General features: G+C 36.8%; 1 protein-coding gene across 1 annotated transcript in view; it reads left to right on the top strand.

Annotated features, from left to right (window-relative positions):
* The first annotated feature begins 14419 nt into the window (after positions 1–14419).
* Positions 14420–24449, top strand: part of LOC106870759 (cadherin-87A) — a 121480-nt gene continuing 111450 nt past the window's right edge. Inside the window, exon 1 of the mRNA XM_014916956.3 lies at positions 14420–15129. The gene's annotated coding sequence lies outside the window, so the exon portion shown is untranslated. The remainder of the gene's footprint in view (positions 15130–24449) is intronic.

Genomic DNA, 24449 nt, shown 5'->3' on the forward strand with positions numbered 1-24449 from the left:
AACGGGAGGGTGGGGGAGAGGACCTCTGAAAATTCACAAGATCCGAGTTTTTCCCTCGTAACTTTTAGGAAAACGCGGTTTTTACAATGAAATTTTATAGAAATATGTTTCAAACGGCATACATTATGATTATAAAGAAATTTGTGGGGAAAATCTTGAGGTGGGGAGAGGACTTTCGGAAAATTCCCAAGATCTGAATTTTTCCTCGTTATATTCTGCAATTACATTCAACTTTCTACAGATACCCTAGCGTAGTACTTACTACACTGCGTAGGGTATCTGTAGAAAGTTGAATGTCCAAGGTGTCACGACCACCGGATGCTTTCCTTGTGTCTTTATTACTCCGTCATGTGTTGATGTTTTTCAATATTTTCCTCCCTATAAACACATTTAATGGAATGAGGATGCGCCCACGGATCCATAATTTAAAGTCTTACACCCCATCCCAAGCGAGTGTGTGTATGTATGAAAAAAAGAAAAGAAAAAGCTTTTATTAATAGAAAAATATGCTATTAAAATAAATTACCTTTTACATATCTTATTAAAATGATTGTGGATAAATCTCAGCAATGACCTCAGGTTCTCCGATATCTGTGTTATCGAGAAAGGTTAAGTTCAATTTGAGTATTCATAGGGATTTATGACATAGGGTAATGATAGAAAAAAAAGTTTTAATCGAAAAAACATTTATCATAATCGTGCGAGATCCAGTGTGTTGATCAGAAATTCGCAAAAAACTTCTGAAAATACCAAAAAATTAAAAAGCTATGACTGGTTACATGGTGTGCTTCGATCGAGAATAGGCCGTGCATATTCGTGAATTTGGATTTCAACAGAAACAAATGATAGATTCGGACTGTCCGTATTTTAAACTTTGATCTAAAAAAGTTTCGGAAAAGGAGTGGGAATTTTAAGATTTATGAGGGAAGGATATTTTAAAAAAATGCACAATCGTATGAATTCCCGAGCAAAAGTTTTGTGAAAATTCCTCAAAATAAAAGTTATGAGGGATGCTTAAACCAGAATCCCGCCCTCGCTTGTTACTCTTTACGTATCGTTATACTATGACAATTGTGTTTCTCTTTCTTGAAGCTTCGTTAGGCGGGTAATATGCACATTTGTAATCGTGGTAGACATTTTTTATACATCACTCAAGCTTTCTGCTGTACCAATACTAAAACAAGTTGTTACTTAGGTTTGCTTTCTAACATTCACTTAAACTCCACTCGCGCATATTGAAAGCTACATAATCGAATGGAAATAAAGATTTTATAAGTAAATGTCGAAGACCTACTACTTTTAAGCCGTAAATTATTTCTGACAAAATAACTTTCTTTTAATTAACCCCCCCCCCCCGCCCAAGGTATTCGCATTTCAAATTAACTTTTATGTATCAAATTATTTGTCCTCATATTAATTCAAAGTAATATTCGATGGAAACGAATTTCTGATATTTGAAATATCGATCAAAATTAATTTTCACAGTCATTCTCTGCCTTTTATTAAATGGAATTTGATGGATTTCGTCAACACTGTAAGAGTTATCTCCCTCGAAATAATCGAGAAGTGTTAAGATGGCCTACTATCTCTGTTCGGGTAGAAATATGATACTAGACAAGATGCTTCACACACATCTACCCGAGTTACGTCATGTATCTGTCAAGTTGAGAATCATACTGCCTTATTCTGATGTGCAGGGAGGAGTCGTAAGATAATCTAGAAATGTTGCATTCTCAGTATTGTTGGATCTGGAGCTGAATACTTTTCCTTTTATTTGCTAGGTTTCAAGGAAAGGGATTGTGAGAGTCCAGGAAAGACGAGAGGGGCAAGGGGGGTTCTGGAGGCTGACGTAGTGAGAAGACGGTTTGGTGTAGTGTTTAGAGCTGGGCCCAGGGAGTTGGCATCAACAACAATGATGAGAGGAGGAGAGACGAATGTTTCAGAAATGTTTCACTGGAGACGGCATGAGCCCATCCTTCTCCAAGGAACAGAGTCCAAGTATAGGGAGAGAGAGATCAGACAGCACACGTGTTTGAGTAATGTTTTGGTTTGAAACTTTTGGCCCAAGGCCAGCAGGTTCGAGGGAGGGGAATGAGTCGATTCCATCAACCTCAGTGCTCAATTGGAGCTTACTTTATCGACCTCGAAAGGATGAAAGGCTAAGTCAACCTCGGCAGAATTTGAACTCAGAACTTAAAGACGGACGAAATGCAGCTAAGCGCTTTGCACGGCGTGTTACCAATTCTGCCAGCTCGCTGTCTTATGTGTCTGAGTAATTTCTTGCTAATCAGTCGAGTGACTTTTCTCTCTCTAGGATGCACGTGCGCGCAGCGACAGCAGCAGCATCCCAGGTGTGAGAGCCTATACTCCAGAGTGGTCTGCCCCTGCGCTTTGGAGGTATGAATACCTGTTAGGAGACAGAAATATCTCCTGGTTCTGAAAAGAAAGGTCAGCCGTTGGGAGGCAATTCTCAGTATGTTCAGGGACATCCTCGAAGATGTGAGGGATCTCACTGAGCGCTGCTCACATTTAAGAGGTGTGTGAGTCCACTGGTCACTGGTGTAAGAAAGTAGGTGACCAATAGACTTGGTTTTTTGGAAACCATACCATTGGTCGTTGAGGGGATAATTAGATAGACAGATAGAGAGAGAGAGAGAGAGAGAGAGAGAGAGAGAGAGAGAGGGGGAGGGGGGAAGAGATTAAGGATTTCATTGTTAATGGTTAAATCCATGAACTTAGATATTAGTGTGACGATATATTTTCAGCGAATGAATGAGAGAAGAAAACTATTTTTAATTGAAATGATCTTTCATTTGGTCTTCGAGTTTTTCTTATATACAGATTATTTTCCGTTCTGTTATCCATTCTGTAGGTAGTTAATTTCATTTGTGAGTGACTACAGGTGGAAAAAAAAAAAAAAAAAAAAAGAGAGAGAGAGAGAGAGATTTTGGGTTCCATATTTATATTTTTCCTAACTAAATCAGGTCAGGCCAAACAAAGGATTTTCCATCTCTTATCTGCCTTGACCCAAGTTTTGACTCAAAAGTTTACAAGTTCACTGTTAACGCTCATAAATTTCCTAGTTCAAAGGCCGAGAACAATAGGAAGAGAACTTGTAGAAATATGTAATTTCGGTTTCGAATCCTGGCTTAGAATTTAGGAAGCTATTCGTTCGATCACTTCCTATAGTCATTATAACTTCTGTTTCTGGTAAAGAAAAGAACCAGCAAAAATGATCTAAGGAAACCAGGATGAAGTGAAGCCACAATAAAATGAAAACAAGAGTAAAGAAAGAGATTTGTTATTGGGGAAGGTTTGAGAGACAAAAGAAAGTGTAAAGTCTACTTATATTGATGCAGGTTTCTACTAAAATCTAATCAACAATGTGAGTAGAAGGCGTGGCTGTGTGGGATGAAGCTTGCTTTCCAACCACATGGTTTTGGGTTCAGTCCCATTGCGTGGCACCTTGGACAAATGTCGTCTACTATAGATTCAGGTCAACCAAAGCTTTGTGGGTGGATTTGGTAGATTGAAACTGAAAGAAGCTTATTACACACACACACACACACACACACACACATATATATGTGTGTGTGTGTGTGTTTGTTCCCCCCACCACTCGACAACCGGCGTTGGTGTGTTTACGTTCCCATAACAAAGCGGTTCTGTAAATGAGACTGATAGAATAAGTACCGAACTTATAAAAAATAAGTACTGGGTCAATTCATTCAACTAAAATTTCCTAAAGGCGGTGCCCCACCGTGACCGCAGTCTAATGACTGAAACATGAAAGGGATTTCGAATTTGTCCTCAAGGAAGGGGTTCTTAGACAAGGTAGTTCTGACTAAAATGACACTTTAAAAGCGAGCGGATTTCAAGTTAAGATCAAGCAAATCTACAGCTTCAGATTTTGGGACAAAGAAAAGGCATTGAAGTATTTAGTAAACTCTTTTTTTTTTTTTTTTACCAAATTTTAACTCAACATCGCACAGCCTCCCTGAATTTGTTAAACGCTTCCTTAGAAACCACAAATATAGAAAATAGTGCAACAAAAGTTATCTTGAAATAAGTTTTGGCTGCACAGCTAATGTGAAGAATATTAGATCCCATAAGCCTATACCATAATCTACTGAGGGAAATTATTGATAGCGAGAAATCCCACATGTCCGATGAGGGAGTCCTGTAACGCAGTAGAAGTTAACGTAATAAATACGTAACATGATGCCACTGGAAAACAAAATATTTAAAGGATTAAAGAGGGATTTAAAAGGCATCGAAACTCCCTGATTATATCTGGTTATGGAAAGAAAATGATTCAAACCCTAACTGGAAGTAACAGATTTGGCACAGCGAAGAACTAATTTCACAACAACAGCAACAACAGCAACATTTAAATGTTTAATGTGAAGCTTTCTGAACGTTCGGGTATACAAATTCCTTTTATAACCGCAACTATCTTGAATTTATAAATGTACACAGATATGGAAGTGTAGTGTTTGTTTGTTTGTTTGTGTGTGTGTGTGTTTAGGTTTAGGTTTGTGTGCATGTTTGCCGAGAAATTGATATGCAAACATTCTCTTTTGCACTATATCTATCCATTAGCGTTGTATCAAACGATTATTTTTTTTCCAAATAAAAGTTTTCAAATTTCAACATATTCTTTTAAACTTTCCATTCGTGTTACTACGTTAAGTCTGAAAAATGATGTTACTTTTACATCTATAGGTTGACAGACAGACAAACAGACAGACTGACGGACTGAAAGACAGCTAGTTAGCTACCAAATAGGTAGGTAGGTAGGTAGGCAGACAGGTAGATAGATAGAAATGAAGTAAGTCACTTATGCCGAAGGACGATAAAACTGAAAACATTTTTATTCTTTTAATTACATTATGTTTTTTGTATTATATTTTAATGAGTGTTAAAATATGTGAAAATTTATAAAATTCCGTTAATTTCTTTTCATTTTTTTATTTTAATTTTCTTTTCCACCCTTGAATTACATTTTATCAACAACATATTTTTCAAGAAGAAAGTATAAAAGATCAAATTATTGAGAGAAAAAAAACAAACAACTTATCTACTTCACCAAGGAAACAAAAGAAAAGAAAAGAAAGTGGGGTGGGAATCAAGCAGCAGAAGATGGAGAGGGGAAGAGGGGGAGTAGCGGGTTGTAACATCCCAGAGCAGATGGCATGTTTAGCCACGCGTCACGGACATGATTACAAAGGCATTGGCGCGGAGAATCACCCGCGACATTCGTTGTAACAGTCCCCTCACAGCGCGGGTCTCCGTAAATCGTCCGAGTCTCGCGATTTTCTATTTCAAAGTGGATGTCGATCATCAGGACTCTGAACGACAGCGACTAACTGGTATGTCGTAGAAAATAAACACCTTTTCAAGTCAAAATCTTACACGAATGGAACGTTTAAAAAGATATGTTAAAAACAAAATAATCGTTTGATAACAGGATAATATAACGCTAATGGATAGATATAGTGCAAAAGAGAATGTTTGCATATCAATTTCTCGGCAAACATGCACACAAACCTAAGCACACACACACATGTACTAAATGCGAGTGCGACATTTCGTCTGCAAAATATACTGGGAATTCGCTTTGTTTAATTTATCTCAGGAGTGATGATAGATGTTTTTCACATGACTGTTTCGCTTTTATAGCTCACAAATATTTAAGATATACCAAGTCACCTTCAGTGGTGCTATAATCTATTAATAAACTTGCCATTGATCCCACAACCTTTACAAAACCGGTTTTATAATGTCATGGACTTATTTGGAGTCATTGAATGACAATAAAGTATAACAATAAACCGAAGGAACGGCATTTTAAAGATTACCTTTTATAATACCCAGCTTTATATTACAATGCGTTGGACGATACGCATATTATGTAGATATGTTTATAATTTAGTGTATGTGTGAGAGAATGTGTTATGCTTGTGTGAGCATATATAAATATGTGTATGTATGTATGTATGTATGTATGTATAGTCTTCTCTGTCTCTTTTTTGAGTAGATTTTGCCCCCCCCCCCACCTGGTAGCAAGGTTGAGAGGGAAAGCATGTTCACTGTCTTCTAAATCTTTAGAAGGTCTTTCAGATTTTTATAGTCCCAGATATCGTGATCATTTGTAGGGTATAAATTAAGGATATGCATTTTCCCCAAGATCCCAAGTTCAGCCATCCTTTGCTCCAGACGGGTTAGTATGTATCCTGTTGCTCCATTTATAAGCGTATCTTGGGCACTGGATTTCAAAAATCCTTATTAATGGTCCGAGGATGTCCTCTTTCTCGTGTATTTTTCTAACCACATTGCTATCCAGGGGCAGCTGATTTCCACAACAGAACACATCGTTTCCTTGTGGTCCCACGCAACAATATCCGGCTGGTTGTGTTTTTAGTTGGTGTATGTATGTATGTATGTATGTATGTATGTATGTATGTATGTATGTATGTATGTATGAATGAATGCATGTGGTATCAAAAGTTCCTGGACTAGTTATGTTTAATAAGAAATAACTAGTTGTGTTTAATCAAAAATAACTTATTTACCTAACTCTCCTTCGAAATAGACACCTTCCCAGCGTTCCTGCCACTTTTGGAATCCGGCCGTACGCGAATCGAAGACCTTGTGCAATTCGCTCTGGATCTCGACAGCGATGTTAAAACGATGATCTTTGAGCTACATTTTCTTCTTGGGGAAGAGATGGAAATCCGCACGTGCTAAATCTGGTGAATAGGACGGGTGCCTGTATCTGCCCATATCTCCATTGTATTTTGAAATCTCCTTTCACATTGAACAGTTTCTGAGTTCTCATATCCTTATTGCTGAGTTAATGTTAGGTGAGTTGTACAAAAGGCCAAATGTGGAAGTCAAAGTTGTGAGCGATATGTTTGCTGTATGTCGATTAATGATGACCACATTTTTACTCTCTCACCATCACACCTCACATTTTCATCTTGTCCAAAATACTTGTAGTTTTTACTTGGCTTAACAGGTTCTATTCTTAGGTCGTTCATTTAAAATTTTTCCTGTTAAGGCACAAATTTTGCTCGTTTTGGTATTATACGGGATCCATCAAATTTCATTCCATTCTATATAGAATACTGTGTAATGATATCCAATTGCTTTTCGATATGGTTAATACTCAACCGGATGAGAACTCTAATGCAATGGCGAGTAGGGGGACGGTTTTTAGATATAAGGTTTAGCAACGAATATGGAAATAAGCCGTCCTGGACCGACACGGGTTAACCTTTAGCAAGGCATGAACACCCATCAACCTTCCGATCTGGGTCATGATGAGGCCATGGGAAGCAGAATGGAAGATAGGAAGTCTCAACAAAATATTCCCCTACCGACCATCTGAGACACTCACACGATGCTGAATAGAGGAATCTCCGGGAAGGTCAATAGTCAAGGTTACCAAATATCCGAGGGATATTACTATTAATGCCTATAGATTCAAAGGTCATAGTTCATATTAAACTAAAGAAAGATTTCAATGACTAACATTAAAATCAGATCTATATCACGCAGAACCAAAGAATTCCGTAACCGCGACTACAACGCGTCCTGCAGTGGTATTGGCTATCTCCTAACCTTCAAAAAGTCGGCTTTGGAACCAAACTAAACTCTACATTGTTAAAATGCAAACAAACATCCATAATCTTAACTTTCAATATTCGATCTGTAAATTTCATTCACAAGTTACCGGAATTAGTAGCATCAACATCTCCTAAAAACATTGACATCACACGCATTCAAGAACATTGCTTTTACCTTGATAATTTAGACCTAAAAACTAGAGACAAGACTCGACTTTTATACCTGGTTCATCATGGAAAAACTCAACAATCTGAGAATAGAAATCCTCTTTAACTCTCAGGATCTGAAATCTCCAAACAACGTGCAGGAGTTTCTCCCTAGACAGATCATCACAAACGTCAGTGGCTACTACCTTAAACAACTGAACTTATGAAGCTGATTTCATAGATTTATATTACAATTATTCAATCAATCGAAATGGTCAGGGCATGCTAGATTTCATCACAAAACATCACCCACAATACCTAAATACTAAGTTTTAGAAGAAGGGATTCAAGATATAGCCACAAATTTATACCAAAGGAACTGAGGATCAATTGAACTACATGCTCATAAATGAGTGGAAAACAGCTTGCAAAAGGGCCGAGCATTTAATTCCTTTGAAGGAGATGGTCCTGATCTCGTCGTATGTGGTATACTAACCCTAACCACAATTTCAGATTTGCTCCGACAAACAAAAAACTCTCTAAAGCTCCTCTATATGACAGTAAAAAGCAATTTGATAATGTATCATCTCGGTGAAATAAAGGTTCAAGGCATTGCAAGCAGAAATAGAACCCAACTTCCGAAACGCAACATTTGAAAATTTTTTTCACATCTTATCAACAAGCTGCAAAAATGCTTTCCCATCAAAATTAATATCAAACCCTGAATCTTATGAGAGTTTGAAGTCATTAACTAAAAGCGCAATCAAACAAGATCTTGTTTACACTTACGATGTCAAACAAAAGATCTCCCCGCTCCCCAGTGATTTCAAACAGACCAATAAAAACTGCCATAAAACATGACGATGACATCAAAGTTGGTGATTTCACATTCGACCAAAACATTGACGTCTGAAAGGATCAAAGACAGGAATGCAATTGGTTTTGATGGATTATCCTCAGAAGTTTGGTTAACAGAGGTTTTCTGTGATACCCTTTCAATTCTGTATGACAATTTACAATCAATATCCACTTGAGAAATGTGTTGTAGGCTGTACTCTTCAATTGGCCAAGAAAGATAATTTAAGTAATTTAGGTGTTGCTAAAGTTAACAGAAGAATCATCCGTACAAAATTCTACAGCAGGTTGTCGCCGTTGTTGTTGTTGTTGTTGAATCATATAACCAGAACTGGAGGGGAAGGAGTCATGGAGTAAAATCAAGAAACGGATTCAGGAAAAATCGGTCTTCTATTGGATTACAGTGTAACAGTCAAAAGAAACATCGAAAGAGATAAAAATCTATAGACAGTCTTATTGTTAATGAGCTTTCGAAAAGCTTTCGCCTTTGTCCACCGAGGCAAAATAGAGCGAATGTTTTTTAAACATACGATATACTACTAGAAGTAGTAGCAGCAGTATTGAGGCTCTACAAAAATACAAGTGTTGAAGTACGATCACATGATAGAAACTCTTCCAGTCTCATTTATCATCATAGCTTCAATGGATTAAAAAAAACAAAAAAAACTGGGATTCACCCGAACAATGGCCACTTTCCCGTGTCACATGATATCAGCAATGGCAGATGAAGATTATAACTGATGATAACATTCTGTTAGCAGGCGCAATCTCAGAAGCTACCTTCCTTCTACACGAGCTTGGGAAAATGGTAGAAGGTATTAGTCTTTATGTCAACGCTTCAAAGTATGAATACCTACAAAGTATCTACTTATAAAGCCTTCCTGGTTTTTGACAAGGAAGATTTTAATAAGTAGACCAAACGAAACTCTCTAAAATCTGTAGACTCTTTCGTATACCGAGAAAATATCACATTTATAGAATGGTAACACTTTGATTCGAGAAAGCATGGTCTGTTCTTCACGGTGTTTGTGTCATCTGGAAGTCATCGTCACCCAATAATCTTGAGAGGAACTTCTTCAGTGCCACCATGGGACGGGTATTTGTAAGAGTCTAATGTTTTAACATTCCTCAAACACTTGCAGGCAAAGTATGATGGAGAATGTTACCGGCTGTTGAGAATATCTCTTGGAAAAAGGATACGACTAAACAATATATGGAAGACTTCTTGCTATCAATGATGTCATTAGACAGAGAGAGAGAGAGAGAGAGAGAGAGAGGGGGGGGGAGAGAGTATATTACTATAGAGAGAGAGCAAAGCAAGAATTCACTAGTGATGCACTCTGATGGCCTCTCTGACATTGATATGAGTTGACCGTCGAGGCGAAAATACTTTATTGAACAATTCTTTACAGAAACGAAATTTTGCCCTGATAACCTCTCGAACACTAGGCAGGGGTCATGATGGGAGTTGCGATCGAGTTGTGTGCAAATCCGAGCAAATTCAATCGTCCAAAAAATGGAAGTTGAGAGATATTTTTAGATTCAAGATTTCTATAAACACCGTTTCTATAAAACATGTTTGAGAACAGATATGGGAATGCATTTAACAAGAGACAGATGTCATTAGTTTGTCCCCACCTTTTAGAAGTAGGGTGGTCTCCTATGTTTTTGATAGGTTAACAGTGGTTGTGGGACTTTGAGTTATTGTAAAGCTTTGAGAATCCATCTCTGTGATATGCTGTTGAAAGATATTCTATAACGAAGCTTTTGCAGTTCTTTAACTGGTTTCTTGGATCATTTTGTTAAGTAGCTGTTCTCTTCCGCTCCATACATTTTTCGTTCTCTTAGATTTCCCAAGTGTTTATAATATTGTGCTTGAACAAGATTTGGCACCCAGTGTATTTAATAAATTTAATATCATGGAAGGATATCGGTTAGTAATTTGTATCCTGAATGATTTTCGCCACTTTTTGGAATGAGAAGAGTGACAAGTAGAAACCATGCGAGCAGACAGAAATGCACTCAGATGTTCTTTCCAGATAAAATACTAAAATGCTAACTTCTTGCATCAATATCCTGTTTTAAGATCTCGGTCCGGAAATGTTCTGTTTGATGTTCCCTCTGCAACCTTTTCTTATTGCTTTGGCTTTACATCCACATAATTTGTTTATTAAACTTATATTTTCTTCCTCTTATTCACTTTCCCTTCCAGTTTTTTTGTTCTTTCACAGAAATTGTGCCAATTTCCGTTGTAGTTATGGCACTTACATTTTTGGTTTCTTTAGCGAACAATTTCTTCAGCATTTTGCTTTTATAACACGTTGATGTGTTTTTTAGTTTCTGTGACTGAAATTCTTCTTGTTTCAACGGACATAGTTTTTGTTTCAAGTTTAAAATACGTTTTCAAACTGCTTTATTTTATTTCTTTTGATGCATTCTGGATGTATGTGCTGTGTTGCATTTTATAACCACGAAAATATGTGAAATGTTTCTCCATAGAAATACATTTTATTATAATCCAGGACTCTTGTCTGCATCAAGAGTTCTGCATGGCAGATAATCTCTCTTGCACTGACTGAGGTCGCATTTCTCATCTAAAAACTAGATTTACGTTCCATGAAAGATGATCACATGACAGGAGAGTAACTGAAATGCTTATATGCACACAACTCCAGTAGTCCGAGTGGAGTACTGCTGTCCTTTATGTCCAATGATGTGATCATCTATTGCAGAGCAGAAGATGCGTTTTGGACAAAAATGCAGAGATGCTGTTGATGTGATTCTTGACCGAATTTTGTGCTACATTTGTCACACAAAACAAAATTAAAACTGAAATCAAGATAAAACCAAGTTATTTAATGTGATTACAAGTACATGTCTGTAATGAGAAATCGAGTTGATGACCATCACACAGACAGACAGACACACACACACACAGAGGCACACACACGTTCTCTTACAGAATCCACCCTATGCCACACAAACGTGCATCTACACACACAGACACACATACATACATCAGCGCGCATATACACGAGCACACACGCTCCTTTTTCACTCTCTCCCTCTCTCACAAACATTCCCACACATTTCCATCTAAATACAGAATCTGTAAAGACTCTGTGAGGCACATCTTAAATAGACCTGGAGTAGAGAGGACATGTCATTGATGAGGTCATGTGTGGAAACGAAAGGACAAATCCAACTGATTGATTGACTGATTAATCGAACGACCAATTAAACAATCGATTCGTTAATTGGTTAAATGGTTAACCAAAATTAAAATAAAGTGAAATAGAAGCAGTGCGTGTGTTTATAATTGGCATAATGATCCTTCCGCGATGCGATAAAATATGTTACAATATACAAGTTCAACTTGAGAATGCAGCAAACCAAATATGAAAACAAAATATGTTATTTTTCCCTGAAAGTCACTTCTTTCCAGAGCCTGGCTATATCATTCAGCGCTAGTATTGAATATTTGTCCATTTGCTGACAACTTAGATATTCTAAAAAGGATATTATTAATAGGAGTATCTATAAAAGAATTGGGAAGATTAGAATGTTTGTGCATGTAACGTTAGTTTTCATTCGGTTTAAGGATAGAACATATTAATTTTAAAATCAAGGGTGACATCTAAAAAGTTCACCGTTTTAATCTTACCATTTCTTTTGAAATGGCAAGATTATGACTGCAATTGTGTATATTGCAAGACAGGCAAAGTTAAAAACATTGAAATTGTCAGGATTCGATCTGACATGCTTTCACAGAATTCTTGGCTTTACGTTGCAGGACCAACTGTTCAGTCTTGGAACAAATTAATGCTTTCAACAAAGCAAAGAACTATTCGTTGGTTCGGCCACATTAGTAGAATGACTGGGTCATATGTGTATGTCATCGTATTTGGACAATTAGAAGGTAAAGGAGAAAAGGACGAGCAAAGAGAGACTGGATCAAAGATGCTGAGACGTAGATTGGGATGAGAACATCGCAATAAAGAAAGCCGAAGGCAGAGAGGAGTGGAAGAAAAAATATGGATTAAAAACAATGGAAGAGCTTCTGTGGCAGAAATGCTTTATTTCCTTGGTGAGGTAGTCATGGTTTTTTTTCTCTTAATCATTTGATCTTTGATATTTTTGATATTTTTTCTTTCATTTCTCTTGTAAAAAAAATATGTTGTTAATAAAAATTATCCATCAAAAAAGAAAAAAAAAAAAAGAAAAATATATTGAAGTATATTTATAATTGAGAATTTAGAGAATCAGACTAGTGTTCTTAGTTAAATCTCACTAAAACAAAATATCTCATCTGGTGAAGGCTGGTTGAATGCCGCCCGTTGGATTCATCTTGTCGAGGGAAATGAAAACTGATCCAGCGCTTAGTAACAATGGTTATATAAACTTGGACTGTTCTTTTGCCAACATAACGAATGCCCGAGAGACAATTATTGACTTTCATCTGAGGAAGCAAAATGATGTTCATGTATCACAAATAATAAACATTTTCAATAATTAGGGACCTTAAATATCACATTTGTTGTATGGGAGGTCACATTACTCGGGTTCAAATTAAATTCCTTTGCTATTCGTCTTGTTTGTCAGTGGCTTGTAATTTAGCGTGCAGTGTCAAGTCAGTCTGGTTTGAGATTCTGGCTGCAAGAAATAAGGATTTTTATTTCCAGCCACAAGGGCCAAACATAGCGGAGACAGCACAAGGACAGACAGAACGCCACAATGGGGACAAAAACATAAAACGAATGAAAAATAAGAAAAATGTTATATAAAAATGAAAAATTAAATGGCTGCATGAGCCCCACTCTCATGGCAGTATTATTTGAACGTTTTACTCGTAGTTTATAATTTTTATCTTTTTCCATTGTTTTTGTTCTCTCTTTTTTTTAAAAAAACAATTTTACTTTTTTTTTAAATATTCTATGAATGGTTCCAGTTCTCTTAATTCCACTACCTTCGGCAGCATGTCAAACTCCACCGCAAATCCCGGTGGATCAATAAATAATGAAAGCGAACAAGGTATAACATGTAATAACTCGAGAATCCAATATTATGCAACAAAGGCAAGAACCAAATGAGTTAATAAATACATTATTTCTGAAGTGAATAGTTGATAACAACCGTTTATACTTCAGTGTTAAACAAATACAATTTTAATGATTCTGCTAATATGCCATTTTAAATGAATAAACAATATTTCGATTGTTTCAACTGTCTCGACCGAGTTGAATGCAACAAGTCTTTGTAAGAGTTAAGTGTTACTAAAATAACCAAAACAGCAGCACTAATGTCAACAGCTCAACAACAAAATCTCTACGTGAATCGCTTGATTAGCAAGAGATAACCTCCAAATGTGTATACTCAATCAAGACTGACCGGGGGCTACACATAATAACCTCATGGACAAAGAAAATAATAACAGCAGCAGCAGCCATTCTTGTCCCTTGCCAAGATGGCTGATTGACAGTTAGTGGCGATCCTTATACGTTTCCTTCGTTTTCTAATTTTCCTCCTCCTCCTCCGCCTCCTATTGTAGTTACCCAAACAGTTTTGTTAAGTCACACATTTCTCTGTTAGACTGGTTTATCATAACGAAAATATGTTGACAAGCCGGTTGAACAGGTCCCGCACTTCTGATGTGTCTTTACGCATCTCATTTCTTGTTCGGAGGCACCACTGCCTGCCTGCTTGTGTGTGTGTGTGTGTGTGTGTGTGTGTGTGTGTGTGTGTGTGTTTATATGATTTGCAAGTGTCATGTATAAATGTATGTAGGTGAGTGTAATTGTGTGAATGACTATGCGACCATACAAGTGGAAATAATTTTCTCATTCTCTGTTAGGGTTCCTAAGGTCATATGTATGTATACTTGTATATATATGTAAGGAAATGCATGTATGTTTATGTATAAATCGACACAATTTTGTATATATTTGTCTCGTTTTGTGCGCTTCTGTATGTGTGTGAAATTATTGACGGCAAAAACAGAAACCAAAAATTATACCCCCTCCCCCTCCGTTCTCACCCAACAAGAAAATAGAAAACAAGTTACCAAGTGGGAGTTGATTTTTAAACTGGTCATTTTGAAATTGTATTCTAACACGCACACACGCACGCACACACACACACACACACACACACACACACACACACACACCTAGGCGTGCGTGCGTATGTGTGTATATGTGGACGTATCTGTCTATGCGTTGATACATGTGATTACACACGATTTTTTTTTTGTTCAATCTTCCTGTTGTCCCAATCCTGAACAGATCCTGGGCTTCCACATCACTAGCTCTGAGTGTTTCTGAATTTAGTGAAAAGCGAAGAGATTAAGGAATCTTCGTTCATAAAACTAATCCCATTGACCTACCGAAATTGTTTGAGGTTTTTAAGTAATGGAGTATCTCTAATATAAATTCACAAGAACGGATCAATTCAAGGGATACATTTTGACTATATACAACAGTTGTCTTCAGTCAAAGCAGTAAGTCACTCTAATTTACCTCCTGGTTCCGTTTATCTTTTGTCAGTTGATTTTTTAAAACTTATATTGATTTTTTTTTTAAATGTGGTATAACAATATATAGTGTAAAGGAAAATGGTAGTGTGTATCTCTTTTTACCAATTCTTCAAAACCAGGTTTAGCTGGATCGAAGTCTACGATTGCCAATATCGCTTGTTTCGTTCGTACTTTTGTGCTTGGATCCAGCTGTGATAAACATTTATTAAGCAATAACTTTCAATAAGTTATGTACGTATCTATATGTGTATGTGTGTGTGTATATACACACACACACACACACACACACACACACACACACACACACACACACACACACACACACACACACACACAAAGGCGCAAGATGAACCCCTAAACATAAATAACTATACACACTCATGGGTAACATATAAACGGAATACCATATTGATAATGACCATATTGATAATGACCATAAGAATCCAGACATGGAAAAACGGACAACAGAGACGGATAGAAAGTAAGAGAACCTATGATGTATAAGGCGCGGCGTGCTGGCAGAATCGTTAGCTCGCCGGGCGAAATGCTTAGCGGTATTTCGTCTGCCGTTACGTTCTGAGTTCAAATTCCGCCGAGGTCGACTTTGCCTTTCATCCTTTCGGGGTCGGTAAATTAAGTACCAGTTACGCACTGGAGTCGATGTAATCGACTTAATCCCTTTGTCTGTCCTTTTTTGTCCCCTCTATGCTTAGCCCCTTGTGGGCAATAAAGAAATAAGAATCTATGATGTAGAGCGTATTAAGGGGTCCGTGGCAAAAATCATTTAAATAAAGGTATTGGGAACCACTGATCTAAAGAGAGAGAGAGAGAGAGAGAGAGAGAGAGAGAGAAATGAAGTCGTAAAACTATCGACTAGATTAGTGGTTATCTTTAAGGATTTCGACCAGATTGGCAATTGGTAGGCATGTGCAATAACATTATATAACGACTGTAAGCTAATGAAGTTCGTTGCATAATTTCCTGTTCCTCTCTCATTTATTTAATTTCGTATTTCGCTCTGTGCTCGACCAACGCTGTTTTCTGAGGCAGAAGTGATTAGCATCGCTGTGCCTGAACGAAATATATACGTACATAAAATCCTTTTCTCTCTTGGTACACGGCGTGAAATTTTGAGGGAGAGGGCGATCGACTGTGTATTTGCTACTTGTTTTAGTCATTAGACTGCGTCCACACTGGGTACTACCTTGAAGAATTTTTAGTTGAATGAATAGGCCACAGTACTGTTTAAGCCTCGTACTTATTCTATCAGTCACTTTTGTTGAATCACTAAGTTACTGGGAGGTAAAGAAATCAACACCGGTTGTAAGGGACAGACAGACACAACGACACACACACACACACACACACACACACACACACACACACACATACAAGTAAAAACTTACTGTAGATGAGGCTGCGTGGCGTTCTATTATAAATATAAAATACATCAAGTACAGGACATCAGCAACGAGTATACGCGAGCGATAAGTACAGGACAAATTACCAAACAATATACAATAAGAAGAGGACACCACCAATGAGTGAAAAATACGTAAACACATAACGAGAGACAAATACGGGACAAAATAGCAAAAGAAGTCTGACCCCTCCTCGGTTGTCGATTGTTTATTGCTCCTTATTTCGAGCTTTTAACGACAAGATAGGAAAACTTCATTATACAGCAGCATCCAGAAATTTTTTTTTTAGATAGGGAGAGTTCTGGAGAGTTAGAGCTTTGAACGAACAAACGACAAAGTGGACGTACAGAGTAAACAATTGACGAAGACAGACATTAAGGGCCGTTAGGCCAAGACGCATTTTAATGGGTAACGCTTGGGAGAAATTTTGAAAGGATATAAATACAAGAGAAGAAAATAATAGAAGAGAAAGAAAGAGAGAAAAATGTCGAAGGAGTAATAAACAATCGACAACTGAGGAGGGGTTAAACTTCTTTTGCTATTTTGTCCCGTATTTGTCTCTCATTATGTGTTTACGTATTTTTCACTAATTGTATATTTTTTGGTAATTTGTCCTGTACTTATCACTCGTGAGTCTACGTAATTTTCACTCGTTGCTGATGTCCTATACTTGATGTATTATATATATATATATATATATATATATATATATATATATATATATATATATATATATATATATATATATATATATATATACACCTGATATTAGTATATATATATAACGACAGAAAGGAAACGAAAATGGAGAAAACTACAACTCAATAAAAGGCACAATACATTCTATGTGTGTGTGTGTATGGGTGGGTGGGGGTCAACAATCATGTTTCCGACCATTGATAAGATACATGATAGATTGCTAACCACTACACACATTTTTTTCTCTCTCCTTGTTTCTTTCTGTGTTCCTTTCTGTGGAAGAGCGTAGGCTCGAAACGTTAAAGACTTTTTCACTTCCCGAGCGTTAAACTAAGACATCTGTTTGTTTTCTACGCCGACTGTCTTCGTCTGTATATATATATATATATAGGTAAGCAGAGTTAGCGGTTAGAATAACTGTCTAAGGGATGACAATATCCGTTCTTATTACCGGCATCAATTACCTGTTGACCCTGGGCATGGGCATGCTAGTACACTATGCTCGTAGGGTACAGGTAAAAAAAACCCCCAGAATAAACAAGAGTTTAAGTTTTGTATTAAAAAATAATTAACTGATGTTGGTCAATTTGTTTGTTGATCAAAAGTTTTCTCCATTTTCTGCATATTTTAAATTTTACACACACACACACACACACACACACACACACACACACACACACACACACACACACACACACACACACACACACACACACACACACACACACATAGTGTTAGCAAATAGAGTTACGATTTATTTGTCAATGTTATGATTTTTTGCCATTTGACATTTGATAGCTGTTACTTTTAGCTTATTTTAGAAGCAAATTGCCCGTAATTTTGTTTGCGCCTCTTAGGTCAGTGTCAATTTTAACATGGAGTGCGAAAACGAACATTTTCGCCATATTTTGCTTTTTCATTTCTGTAAATGCAAGAAAGCTGCTGTGGCTTACAAAGAGAGATGTGAAGTTTATGGCGTTGATTGCTTAACAGAACGCAAATGCCAGAAATGGTTTGAAAAATTGCGTTCAGGAGATTTTTCACTCAAAGATGACCGGTCGACTTACTGAAGTTGATGATGACCGAATCAAAACCATAATTGAATCTGATTGTCACATAAGTGTGCGAGAGATTATAGGAGGGTTTAAATGTATCCCACACAACAACTGAAAATCACTTAAAATGTCTTGGACTTTGTCAAGAAGCTCGATATTTGGGTTCCACAGGAATTGAAAGACTTTCACTTAACACAACGATCAATATTTGCAATGTGCATCTCGAACGCAATGAAATCGACCTTTTTTTTTAAACGAACCATCACTGGTGAGGAAAAATGGTTTGTCTACAACAAAGGTTCTCAACCCATTTTGGCCAAACTCCCTCTTTTGACCCTTGGAGTTACAAATGTTCCCCTCCCCCTCAATATTTTTATTTTTCAATATACTACTTATTTTGATATCAGCAGATAATGATTAAAAAAAAAATAAAGAACGTCATTTAACATAAACGCTTGTACGCAATTGGGAATACAAATGTACTAATTGCAATGCACCCCCCCCCCAAAAAAAAACCCCGAAATAATAAATGGTCTTATGAATGAAAGTTTGGTAATTGCGTTTATTTCCACCAAGCGACACGTATGAGATCAATGTGATGTCTATCGAAAGAGTGCTCTTTGGTACAAGTAAATGCAGATGAAATCATTTCAAACCTTTACGATTTCTCTTATCAAAACAGCTAGAGCTTTTGCAACAGTTTGACATATAAGTTATTGTCACCCGGGAAGAAGATTTTTTATGCTCCAGAAAGAGAGTGTACCTTTGCTTTGGTCCCTATTTCAATGAGAATTTTCAGCTTCATAGCTTCATGGAGTCGAATTAATTCTTTGACGTCAGGCTTGATCTTGGTAAGGTGCAATCGGCGATCTCCACGCGAAATTATATCAAAACGGTTGCGAACATTGCTTTGCAATCTGGAAACGGCTCCAAATCCCATCTCGACGAGTTATGAACTTTGAAATGACAGGGATAATCTCTTAGCCTCTGCGTGTAGAAGAGGAAATCTACGCAAAAAACGAGAAAGATCCTTTCCCTTTGAAAGCCACCTCACTTCATTATGAAGAAGTAATTGTACGAACTTTTCGTCATTATCCTGACAGAGCTGCCGAAAAACTCGCTCATTGAGGGCATGGTGCTTAATATAATTGGTAACATTGATTGCCACCTGCAAAGACTTGCTGAGCGGTTCTCTGAATTTCTTCGCAACCAGATGCTGTCGGTGAATCACACAATGCTCTTGTGCCGTCCGTAGCACAAGAAACAATATTGCTGAGGGGTATCGCTTTTTCTTTGAAGTATGCGCTGACTGAGTTAAATATTGTAACCCCTTTGGTGTCTGTAGGCAGATTCAAAGCAAAAAGCAGCGCCTCGTGCAATTTGTTTTAATGGAAGAACCTGACATATCCAAGCAGCAGAGACTGGTTTTCGCAGAGTGGGCTCTCGTCAATTTGTTGAGCAAACTCTGTTGATTTTAAAATGCTGCACAACTTTTGTTCCACGTTATCCGCCATTTCATCTCTTCGTCTCCTTATTGAGTCATTACTCAAAAGAATGCGTTTAATGGTCTGTACGGGATTCTGATGAAGTACGGTTGAAAGAACCTCGCTGATGACAGAAACCACCAGCGATTCACCTACGCAATGGGGTTTACCGCACTTTGCGATGATGTTGGCGATGTTGTAAGTGCAATGAATCCGTCAACATTAGACGCTTCAACCTTAGAAAATGCTGAAGATAAAAGTGTTGTTTTGTTGAAGTGATATGAAACTTATACACATACATCTATAAATGCATACAGAAACATACAAATACATATACACACACATACATTTTTACAGAGTTAGTTTTATAAAAAAAAACCTTGTATATATATATAAATATTTCGGCATATCTACACGATTGTACCTGAAAGATTTGCCTCTTCACAACCTTGAGAAAATTAAATATTTCTTTTTTACAAATATGCTTCAGATCATGTAGATTCCGATTAAATTGGAATTCATTGTGAAAACCGTTTGTCCCTAAAGGAGTTTTAGAAAATTCACACCATTAAGCTTTGTTGTATATATATGTATATATACGCGGGTGTTTACGTATTGTTTTAATTATATCTTTATACACACTCATACACATAAAAAAACTGGCACACCGTTGGTTACAACAATCACAAGTATCCAAAAACTTCTTCACCACTCTTCAAACTTCATTTTTTCTTCTTAAAAAGAAGACTTTCGTCTTCTTGGACTATATGTCGTACCACTGCACGGCTGTCTGTCTGCTAATATTACTGATGGACATGCAGCATGTCACTGGCATTTCACATATTAAGTCCAGGAAAGTGTGAAGACCGTCAATTGACTTTCTTCCATAAAAGTATTTAAAAAATTATTTGGAAATTCTAAAGAGAAACGAATGGTAGATTCGGACCGTCCGTATTTTAAAACCACGAATTAAAAGAGAAAATGGGGGTGGGGAAGATTTTTATCATTTTATTTTTAATAATCGTATTAATTCTGTTATGCAGAAGACAGATCCGAAAAAAATTTGTAAAAAACTTGTAAAAATGAAGAAGTTATGAGGGGTTTTAGCACGTGCTTACATCATAATTCTGCCCATTCATGTGTGTGCGTGTATGTGTGTGTTTGTGTGTGTGTCTATGTATTTGCTAGTGTCTGTTTTTCCTTTAGTTTTTGTTTACTTATACACATCAACATATGAGTCAATGAGGTACTCTCTATGTGGTTGTTCAATTTGCGAGAAATAACAGACAAATCTCCCTCACACTATGCTCTTGTTAGTATTAAGGAAAGGAAAAATGTTTACTTCTCTCATCATTACGATTAAAATTAATATTTTTGATTTACTCGGCTCTACGAATTTAATTTTTTTAAATGCTTCCGTCCATTGCTTAATATAGGAAATTAGAAAATCCTGACCAACTTAACAAAAGATATAAAAAGAGACAGAAAATGTTCTGTTTTCCAAAGCCAAAAGATGTGTTTTTAGCTGAGGTGTAATTATATAATTAAAACAAATTCAAAATTTAAATTTCAGAACATAAGACTTACCACGTTATCTGGTGTATAGCTGCAGTTCAAATGGGTACAAAACCTAAAATAAATGTGTGTGTGTGTGTGTATAGCGAGGGGTCAATTTAAGATCAATCGCAGAAAGGAATTAAAAACGGCAACACACTCGATCATATACATGCAAACATACCCATGCATACACACACACACACACACACACACACACACACACACACACACACACACACACACACAAATACATACCTATCGGTCACTCCCAAAAGCCAGTTTGATACAAAAATTCTGACCATCATTCTTTATATATTTGCACACAAACACACATACACACACATCCAGCTTTTCGCTTTTATTTATTACTTTTTTTCTTTTAGTCGTCTGTCACTATTCATCTGTTTTTAGTTTTTGTTTGTTTTGAGGGTTTCGCTTTAGCGATACCAGTTACACATGGTACCAGGAATTTGCTTGGTGTCGTCAAAGTGGAAAAAGTAATTTTTAAGTTTTTGAAAATTTGAAACAAAAAAGCATGTTTTTTTTTTTAAACTGACAGTTGCAAATATGTGAAAATATGGCTACTACTCATTAATTTCAAATTAAACTTATCAAAGTTGAGGGTCTTCCAGCGCCCCACTAGTGTCCCAAGTCTCTTAGTGCCCCCTTCGAGCTCCAGATTCCCACCCATCGGGCGGGGGGGGGGGGCATACAGCTCTCGTTGAGAACCCTTGGTCTACAATAACATCAATCGAAAACGATCATACTCCAGCACAAACCACATCGAAAACTGAATTGCATAAAAAGGGTCATGCTGTCAATTTAGTGGGATTACAAAGGTGTTGTGTATTTTGAGCTGCTTCCAAGGAACCAAACAATCAATCCAGATGTTTACTGTCAACAACTAATGAAACTGGAGGAAGCAATCAAAGAAAAACGGTCAGAATTGGCAAATCGTAAAGGAATCGTGTTCCACCATGATAATTATAGCTTTGATTCAGTCATTATCAACTTCAGACCACACACGTCTGTGCTAACTCGTGAAAAATTATTTGAACTTGATTGGGAAGCAATGTCACATCCACCATATAGTCCTGACCTTGCACCATCAGATTATGATTTATTTCGAAGTTTTCAGAATTCTTTGAATGATAAAAATTTCAATAATGACGATGACTTGAAGTCGCACTTGCTTCAGTTTTTGGCTGATAAGGACGAGAAGTTCTATGAGCACGGGATCATGTAGTTGCCAGAAAGATGGCAAAAGGTTATTGAACGAAATGGAAAATATATAATTAGGGGCTGCAATAAGGGTGGAGCACTTGCAGAAAACAGCACTGCTTGGAACTGCTTCAATACTCCAGAAGGTGCTCGAAAAATAAGGGGTGTTACCTTAGTTCACTGGTAGTTTACAGCTGGCACTATAGTACATCTCCAGTTTTAGAAGCTGTGCAAAGACAATAAATAATAATAATAATGATAAGAATAAGAATAATAAGAATGCCAGCCTTGACAGTGGCTGGACGTGTTCTTTGCTGCTCTGACCAGTCAGCTGCTGAAGACACAGAAACACTAATACAATTTCCCGTGAGTACTTTAAATTTCCCTCAAAATAAGTTAAGAAAGTTACATATCTACAGTTTTCCAACACACAAACGAACAGCTTTAAAAACTTTAATATCTACAACTTCTGTGAATACCTATCCTTTCCTTTCTCCCCGAGTATTCGAAAATGTAAACATCCTTTTTATTCTAAGAATACTACAGTTTTCTCTGTTTGGACAAACAAAAGATCATCTTTAGTAAATTTTAAAACTTTAATATCAATTTTCTGTAAAAATTTGACACTCCTTTTCTTTCCTTTCCTTCTCCCTGAGTATTCGAAAATGCAAACATCCTTTTTATTGCAAGAACACTACAGTCTTCTTTGATCATACATACAAAAGAACATCTCTAGAAAATTAAAAACTTTAATATCTACAATTTTATGTGAAAATTTTATCTTTCTTTTCTCCCTGACTACCCAAATATGTAAACATGCCTTTTATTGCAACAACACAATTAAATGCACGATAAAAAAAAAAAAAGCAAAAACGAATTAAGGAGGTAAGAACCTGCCAATATATACAAACTGCACAATTACAAAAACTGTAAACCACAGCAAAACTTATAAAAAGAAAAGAAAAATTTCGAAGAAAATAAATTCAAAAATTCAATGATGCAAACATCAGTATATATATATATATACATATATATAATTATTTTTTCTATCAGTAATTAAAAATGGAACAAGGTGAATTGGTTCTTTTCAAGGCCAAGGTCACCGCTCTCATTGATTGCTAGTAGTAGTAAACACATTTGACCTCTGCTGATTCCAAGGGTGTGAAGCACAGGAATGCTCATTGCTGATCTCTTCTTCACCATCTTCTGAATCTATTTACAGACCCGTGGGATTTAATCTCTGTTCACCAAGCTGTTTCTCTTGCTCCTACTATTCCCTGAAACCCTCACATGTTTATGATTATCTCAAGTACAAGACAAAAGTTGAAACTAAACAACATTTAATAATAATAATAATGATAATAATAATAATAATAATAATAATAATAATAATAATAATAATAATAACGGAAACGGAGAAACCACAAAACTATAGACCTATAACCTGTCTCCCTACGATCTACAAAGCCTTTACTGCAATAATATCGCAGAGAGTGAGTAAACACCTGGAAAATAACAACCTGTTACCAGAAGAGCAGAAGGGATGCTGCAAGGGCTCATACGGCTGTAAAGATCAATTATTGATCAATAAAGCCATAACTGAAGACAGCCGCAGAAAGAAGAAAGGCCTCAGTATGGCCTGGGTGGACTACCAAAAGGCTTTCGACAGTGTTCCCCACACGTGGATTCTGGAAACACTAGCCATAAACAAGGTGGCACCAATTATCATAAAATACATAGAGCACTCAATGAACAAATGGCAGACAGTGCTACAGCTCCAAACAAAAGAGGGACTTGTGAAAACGAAAGCCATCCCCATTAGAAGAGGAATATTCCAGGGAGACACG

Source organism: Octopus bimaculoides, chromosome 2 (genome assembly GCF_046866305.1).
Source record: "Octopus bimaculoides isolate indiv1 chromosome 2, ASM4686630v1, whole genome shotgun sequence".
Taxonomy (NCBI): domain Eukaryota; kingdom Metazoa; phylum Mollusca; class Cephalopoda; order Octopoda; family Octopodidae; genus Octopus; species Octopus bimaculoides.